The following is a 7934-nucleotide window of genomic DNA, read 5'->3' as shown; positions in this document are numbered from 1 at the left end:
TTCTGGGAGACCCCGGGGCAGGGCGGCCGTCGTCCCTTGGGGCCCGGGTGCTGTTCCTTCGGGACTCCAGGGTATGGTCCCGACAGAGGTGGTGTCAGGGGACAACAGGTGTTCTTTCATCAATCATCAGGGGTTGTGATGATGCCAGCGGGCGGGTGGGTTTTCAGCTCTTGTCCTGGGCCCCATGTGGGATCTGGTACCGGGTTTGGGGCCAGGACAACCTCAGAGAATGGTTAGCTTTCCTGCGGCCCCCTCGGAGTGGGGACAGGGCTCCTTTGGTTTATTTAGAGGCAAATACGGATCATGGGCCTAGCAGAAAGGCAGCAGAGAGATCATGGGTCCCTTGGCGGGCCAGCCGCTTAGGCTCCGGATGGTGAGCCTCTGAGCCCCGCATGGGCCCCTGCTCAGCGGGACATCGGCTTCTCCCTCTGCCCCTACCCCAGCCTCGCCAGGCCTGTGCTGGGGTCTCCCCCAGGGCCCAGTGAAGGTGTGGGTGGGGGCTGGGGCCTCCTGAGGCTCCTGGGGGAGCCCCTGTTCATAAGCTCACTCGGTTGTTCCTTTTCCTCGTCACTGGACAGGGTCCGGCGTCTGCAGAGGGGATACCGCAGAGAGGTGCCCACAGCACCCCATGCGGAGGCCCACCGTGTCCATCAGCTCTTCACTGGCGAGTGATCGTTGTGACATGTGGTCAGATGTCGCCTGTTGTCTTCCCTCCTCAACCAGTAAGCCATCCTGGAGGAGGAAGGCCGAGGGAGCGCGGCCAGGGCAGGGTATGACGCCAGGAAGGACACTGCCGGTGACCCCAGTGGACACGGTCCACGAGGCAGAACTGGAGGCTGTGCTGGGCTCAAGGGTTGGATCCGTGCGCCTGAATTTGGTGACTGTCCTGTGGTTTCGTAAGAGAACACCCTTGAGAATCGGGAGCGCACAAAGGCACTGCGAGGCCGAGGGTTCCCAAACCGTTCTACAAAGGGTTGGGAGAGGGACGCCCGGGAGGCTCAGCGGTTGAGCATCTGCCTTGGTTGAGCATCTGCCTTCGGCTCAGGGCGTGACCCCGGGGTCCTGGGATCGAGTCCCTTCTCAGGCTCCCTGCATGGAACCTGCTCCTCCCTCTGCCTCTCTCTCTCTCTCTCTCTGTCTCTCATGAACAAATAAATAAAACCTTTAAAAATAATAATAGGGAAAAATGGGTTTGGGCTCCCCTCCTGGCTTGCATGAACTACTCTGACAACCAGGGGCCAGAAGAGGGCTTTTTTGTTGCCGGCCACAGCCGTGACTCCATCCTGACGTTATTTTCTGGCAGGTTCCAGGGTGTGTGTGTGAGGGGGCCACTGTTTGCATCTGCTTGGGACCCTCTGGTTGGAGCAGCCCTTTCCTCCCGGGCAGTGGTCCCCTCCCTCTGTTCCCCGAGGTCATTTGGAGTCTGAGGCCACACAGGTCCGGGCCTGCAGGGGAGAGGAGAGGTGACTGCCAGGAACCCTGCCTGCCCAGCGTTGCTGAAGCAGCTCCTCACCCTGTGGGCTGCCCCCCAGCTTCCAAGTCGGTGTGCGCCCCGGACGGTGCCAAGGACTTGCTGCTGCTCACGCTGCTGCTTTGGCGGGGGTCCTGGACAGTAAGGGCCCGGCCCTGGGTCAGTAGGGCCTGGCGGGGCTGAAGGCCAAACACACCGACTGGCCTGTGCCCCAGCCACGCATGGGGTCTGTCCCTCTGCTAGCGCAGCCCGTCTGTACCCCGTCACTGCGTCAGTCGCCTCTCCTCATATTAAGAACCCTGAGGGGGAGAGAGAGATGGACGGGGGTGGGGGTGGGGGTGGGGGGTTACCTTGCAGACGTGGAAGAGGGGATTTCGAGAGGAAGGACCTGGCACAGGGAAAACGGAGGTGGCCCTCCCCGGGTCAGGATATCCTATTTTGTGCCCACAGACGCTCCCAGTCTCCGTGGCTGGAAACCACAGAGGCTGGCGCTCAGGCCCCGTGGGCGGGCTCTGCCCGGGCGCCCGCCTCATTCTGGGGCCGGGCCGGGAACAGGCGCCGTGGGAACCTGGGAGAAGGCCCGCGGCCCTCCCAGTCCCCTATTGGGCAACGCCAGCACAGCCGGGCCCCAGGGAGGTGAGGTGTGTGCAAGCCCCCCGGGGCCAAGGGAAAGGGTGGTCCAGACCCCGGAGGACGCCTGGCAGGCGGAATGAGCCCCGGTCTGAGGCCCCACCCCCGCCAGGGCAGTGCCCATTCCCAGGATGTCCGAGAAGGGGGCAGGACGGGGGCGGCTCCGGAAGCCTCCTCAGCACCTGCAGCACCTGCGGCCTCCCGCACCGCCTGGGCCGGCCCTGCAGCCTCTCCTCCTCCTGCCCCCAAGGGCCGCCTGCAGGCACCCCCCCCAACCCTGCATCTTCCCGGCAGGTGGCACCCGGAAACCCCCACCGCGCTCTGCAGTGTTTCTTTCTCATTAATTATTAAAAGACACAGAAAATAAAACATTAGGGACGCCTGGGGGCTCAGCGGTTGAGCACCTGCCTCTGGCTCAGGGTGTGACACCAGGGTCCCCGCAGGGAGTCTGCTTCTCCCTCTGCCTGGGTCTCTGCCTCTCTCTGTGCCTCTCAAGAATAAATACACACAATCCTAAAACAAAAACAAAAATTTAAAAGGATGATCTCGAAGAAGTGAAGGTTTCCCTCCACATTCCGGTGGATCACCTCGGGTATTCCAGAAGGCCACTCCTCCCCCGTCCCCCCTCCCACTGGCCAGTCCCCCCTCCACCCCGCCTCCGCCTCCGTCGCACGGGGCCCAGACAGGTTAGCGACCCTGCCTCCTCCCACCCCCGATGGGCCCGGGCAAGCTGCGCGGGGGCCAGTGTCAGGCTGGGGCAGGACGGGACCCTGGGGCACACACGTTCTGCAAGGGGTGGGACAGCACAGGCGGGTGGCATCGCAGCCTTTGTCATAACCCTCGGAAAACCCGAGGCTGAGGGTACCCAAGGGGGGGCAGGGATCCTGCGCCCCCTGGGTGCCTGTGCGCGGCTGGCCGCCGGGTCCTCATGGGTGGAGGGCAAGCCGCGGCGGTGGGCGGCTGGGCTCCAAAGCTTGTCCGCACTGCCCCACCCGTGGGAGCCGCTGCCCCAGGGAAGCTGCGGAGCTGGGCTCCCCGCACCTGCCAGTCCCGAGTGGCCCGTCCAGGCTTCCGGGGCGGTGGGGGGGAGCACCAGGTGAGACTCACGGGGAGGCTGTCCCCCTCCCCCGGCTCACGGTCGTGGCTGCATCCAACCTGGGGCCCCAAGGCCTTCTGCAGGACCCAGCAGGTGCTTAGCCTGCTGGCCCCCCCACGCCCTACACCGCGGGGCTGTCTCCTCCAGGGTTTCCCACAGAACAATGGGCTCCTCACTCTGGGGTGCCGGGTCCGGGTCTGAAAGCCGAAAGGGAGGAGGTAAACTTCACCAGACTCAGCCTCAGCTGGAGCGGCTTTGGGGACAGCAGTGTCTCCTCTGGGCCGGGGGAGGGAGTAGGAGGCAAGGACAGACCCGGGGTAGGAGGGGCGGGTGTGGGGGGAGGAGGCCAGGCCAGAGGCAGGATGGAGAAGAGCCGGGGCAGGTGGCACCCGGAATGCTAAGGGCCTGCGCCCGCCTGCGAGGCTCCTGCTATGATGGGAGCAGGGCTGGCAGGTGCAGGTGCGGCAGCCCCCGAAGCAGCCAAAGCAGCCGGGGAAGCGGAGAAGCCCGCGGGCCCCAGAGCCCAGGTCTGCCCCCCCCACCCCCCTCCCGGCACCGAGCAGGGCCGCCAGGTGTGCCACGGCTGTTGGTCTGCCTCCTGCCCTCCGCGCCGACGTGACAAGGCAGGCTCTCTGAAAACATCTAAGATCTGCTTCCTTCTCTTAAAAATAAACCAGGACTGCTGCTCAGAGAGAACCGCGTGCCGGCCTTTCCCTCACTTTCCCCCCAGAAAACACAAAGCGATCACACAGAATGGAGGCATGAGGCGAGCCTGAGAGGCCCCCCTGCCACTGCTGGCTCAACCGGTGGGCTCCAGGCACTGCCCCCGGGCTGCGGGCCTCGGACGGGGACCCCATGCGTCTGCGGGGGTGCGCCCACCTGTGCAGCGGTGAGGAGGGAGGCCGCCGCCCCCGGGGACCTGGCCGGCTGGCGACAGGGGCAGGCACTGAGCCGGCGCCATGGCTCCACACGCGACCATGACATCACAATTGGTGCTACTGACAAAAACGAGGATCTCAGACAAAGGAACCCCACGATGCAGAGGACCCTGAGTCAGCAGGACGCGCAGAAGAAATGGACAGAGAGGCATTCGGGTCTCCGGGAGGAGAACCCCGGGATCAGCCCCACAGCGGCAGGGCCTGGGGTGCTTCCTGCGCCCCAGAGGACAGCGGCCAGCCACAGGCCGCAGTGGGCCCACCCAGTGAGGGGAAACCACCTGGAAACGTGCAGCGGCGCCCCGAGCACACGTGTCCTTGTTGAGAAGCTATTTAGAATTTTTAAAATCCTCTTTGAAACACAAGTTAGAATAGTTTGCTAGGATTTCACTGTATGTTCATTTCCCGGTGATGCTTCCTTAAGCTAGTTTTGTGAAAAAGGAAAATGTATTTAATGGTTAGATTTGATGAATGTTTATTCCTAGAAGACGAAAAGGCATCAGAAGTAAAACCCACATTAGACGCGACCGGACGTTGAATGACTGTAAAGGAGCCTCACACAGTGACGCAGAGGTGGGGGACGTCCTCGGGCCTGCGGGACCGAGTCGCGGAGGGGCGTCGGCCACGGGGTCCGACTTGAAGCTCGGGGAGAGCGCCCGCCCAGGGTGTTGAGGGCCGGGTCTGCAGCGCCCCGGGCGGCAGGTGCTCCCCCCACCACCACCCCGACCCCCACCCCGACCCCGTCGCCCGGCCCCTGCGCAGATGCCTCACGGCGGGAGCCCGGGGGCCGCTCGTCCGAGAAAACCGAAGTCCGGTCTTGCAGGAGCAGATTTTAGCGGTTTGGGAGTTCGTTAATCCTTGAGAGGCAGTCACGCCCTTTCCAGACGCTTGGACCCTGGGGAGGAACGGAACACGCCCGCAGCCCCCGTGCGCCTTGCGCCCCCAGCACCCTGACCTCCAGGCGGGAAACTGGCTCAGAGAGGACCGTGCAGCCTGGGTGCGCTCCCACCTGCGCCCCACCTGCGCCGGGTGCCAGGCCCCAGGTGTGAGGTGGAAAGCCCTGGCCCCTGCCCGGGGGGAAGCCACACAGCCCCGGGGCTCAGGGCAGCTAACGGGACAGGTGTGCACAGGTGCCCACGGCCGGTAACTCAGGACTGCCCGCCCTGTCCTAGGTCTCAGGCAGGTGAAGTCATCTGTCCAAACTATGCAGCTAGTAGCTGCCCTTGCCAGCATCTGACCCAGGTTCCCTTACTGCCACCTTGCATTCTGAGAGCAGCACCACGGCAAGGCCGCCGCCCCTCCACGCCTGACCCTCAGGCTGCCCCATGGGACGAGGTACCCCCTGGCGTGGGGCAGCAACCAGTCACCGAACGGTGGACAGTGAACCACGGCTGGGAACGAGACTGAGTGATCTGTGGGCACAGGGGGCAGATTGCTTCCTGTCCCCGATCCACTTGTCCACCCAGCAGGTCCGTCTGCCACCACCTGCCTGGGAGAGGGCACCATGGCATGGAGCAAGAGGAGACTTCATTTAAGCCTCGAAAGCTCTAGAACATTCTCCATGGTCCTTACACTTGACGGGCAGCTCAGGTGCCTGTAACATTCTTGGGGCGTGTTTGTGGTCTGGGGTTTTTCCTCGCAGGTGTCTCCTGAGCTTGTCCCATGTCATCACTCTTTCCTTGCCCCTGAACTTGAGCGTCATCAGCTCCGTGGGACACTATTGACTCTTCCTGAGATGTACTGCTTAATATTTTTATTTTTTTAATTTTTAAAAAATATTTTATTTATTTATTCATGAGAGATACAGAGAGAGGCAGAGGGAGAAGCAGGTTCCACGTGGGGAGCCCCACGTGGGACTCGATCCCAAGACCCAGGGATCTCACCCTGGGCTGAAGGTGGCACTAAACTGCTGAGCCACCAGGGCTGCCCATGCTTAATATTTTTAAATGTTTTTTATTAGGATATAATTTGACATATTTAAAACTCCCACAACTTAAGTGTCCTGCTTGACTCTATCTACGTTTCTTCTTCCTGTAAAGCCACTCAGGTCAAGACAGAACTTTCCAGAACCTCCTGGGCAGTCAGTACTCCCAAGGTGACGGCTATTGGAGCTGGAGCTTCAGGTGAATGGGATGGTGGCAGGTGCCCAGCATGGTGCCGGACTGCTTGTTCAGCCGGGTGCTCTGGAGGCTCCAGCGGCGGGTCTCCCTTGCGGCCCACCGCCACCCCCCTGCTGCCCCAGCTTTACTCGGCATTCAAGGCCTGGGTCAGGTCGTCCGCCATCCACCTCTTCAAGTCTTCCAGCCGCTGTTCTCTGCCGCCCCGAGCCCCCGAGCCCGCAGAGCAGAGCCGCAGGTGCGCCCGAGCCCACGGGAGGCCCCGCCCCGCCGGCACTTCCGCGCGGCCTGGGGCGCCGGAGCGCCCGAGGGCGACTGCGCATGCCCGGAGCTGTCCGAGGTGTAGGGTGGCCCGCGGCCGTGGAGCCTCTGAGAAATGGTCGGGGACGCGGAGACCCGGAGCGAATGGGCAAGGGGACCGGGCAGGCAGGGCCCTGAAGGCTGCAGGAAGGAGGCAAGCAGGGGCCCCAGCGGGCGTCTGGCTCTAGAAGGGCCCCCGGTATGTGGCTGGGAAGGAGCCCCGGTGGTTGCAGTGCTCTGGGGGGAGGGCGGGGGCCGCGCATCCTGCAGCCTGGGCTCGGCGGGGGGGGGGGGGGGGGGGCGCGCATCGCTGTCCACCGCTGCGGCCTGCTGAAGATGCTGAGTGCTTGGGAAGGAGTCTCGGCTGCAACAGCTGGACGTAAGCACAGCCTCTGGCCCAAGCCCAGCTGAGCGTCCAGCAGTTCCAGGGCCTGGCCGGTGGTATCCGGGCTCCTGTGCAGGTGCTCCTCCTTTCAGGGCAGGTGAGACCAGAGGTCCCCAGACCTGGAACGCCGTCACTATCACTGGGGGGTGTTGTAAGTAAACCCAGATTCCCCACTCGACCTGGGCCTGTCCCCCCACCCCCCACCCCCTGGCATCTAGCAGGCCCTCCAGGTGAAGTAACCGTGTGGCACCTCAGTGGGTGCTCACATCCCTGAAAAAAGATCCTAGAAAATGCGAGCCAAGGGGCCTTATGGGAGGCCAGTGCCTCGTGAGAATTCGTTGAGCTCAGCATGAGATCTCCAAAGCCAAGATAGGGGGTGCGTGGGGCTGCTCCAAGGAAGAGGCCCAGCCTGGGCAAAAGGGAGGGCAGGCTGCAAAAGGTGGTTGGACATGTACCCAGGGTGTGAGAAGACTGTAGACAAGCCTCCCTCTCTCGGGCTGGTTGGTGGGACCTGTCGCAGTGGCCTGACAGCTCTCTGCTTCCTGCAAGTGAGGGTAGCTGCACTGGGTGTGGGAATGAGGTCACAGCCCTTTGGGGTCTCCACTCTTGTTCTTGAGTGTCCCCAGTGGGCTCCCAGCATCCAATGTACAATAGACAGGCCAAGTGTGGTGATCTCTGCGGTCCTGTCAACTGGCAGTGCGCGCCCACCATGCCTCAGAAATCACCCGGTCTCCACGGAACACGCGCCTTTCTAGACCACCACCTGATGCAGCGCTCCGGCCTGCAGGCCTTTCTCCCACAGGCTTGCTTTGGAAGGAGTGCTCTGGCCATGGCATTGGCGTGACCACGAGGGAAGGAGAGCTTCACCCCCAGCTGCTTCCCTGCAGAAGGTGCCGCTGTTTCGGGGCTCTGCCTGAAGGCGTTGCCGTGGCCCCGCACCGTGGGGGGCGGGGGCGCGTCCTCCCAGTGACACTTAGATGCTAAAGCTGCTCAGTGACGG

General features: G+C 63.1%; 1 long non-coding RNA gene across 1 annotated transcript; it reads right to left on the bottom strand.

Annotated features, from left to right (window-relative positions):
* Positions 1-2423: 2423 nt before the first annotated feature.
* On the bottom strand, positions 2424-4234 carry LOC111098582. The gene is made up of 3 exons (XR_005368907.1): positions 4077-4234; positions 3143-3394; positions 2424-2614 (listed from the first exon to the last, which is right to left on the bottom strand). It is a non-coding gene; the product is annotated as an uncharacterized LOC111098582 (long non-coding RNA).
* Between the last annotated feature and the right edge of the window lie 3700 nt (positions 4235-7934).

The sequence above is a fragment of the Canis lupus genome, chromosome 13, assembly GCF_011100685.1.
Source record: "Canis lupus familiaris isolate Mischka breed German Shepherd chromosome 13, alternate assembly UU_Cfam_GSD_1.0, whole genome shotgun sequence".
NCBI classification, from domain to species: Eukaryota; Metazoa; Chordata; class Mammalia; order Carnivora; family Canidae; genus Canis; species Canis lupus.
Note: the sequence above shows the minus strand (reverse complement) of the source record. Positions and strands in the feature narration are given on the sequence as shown.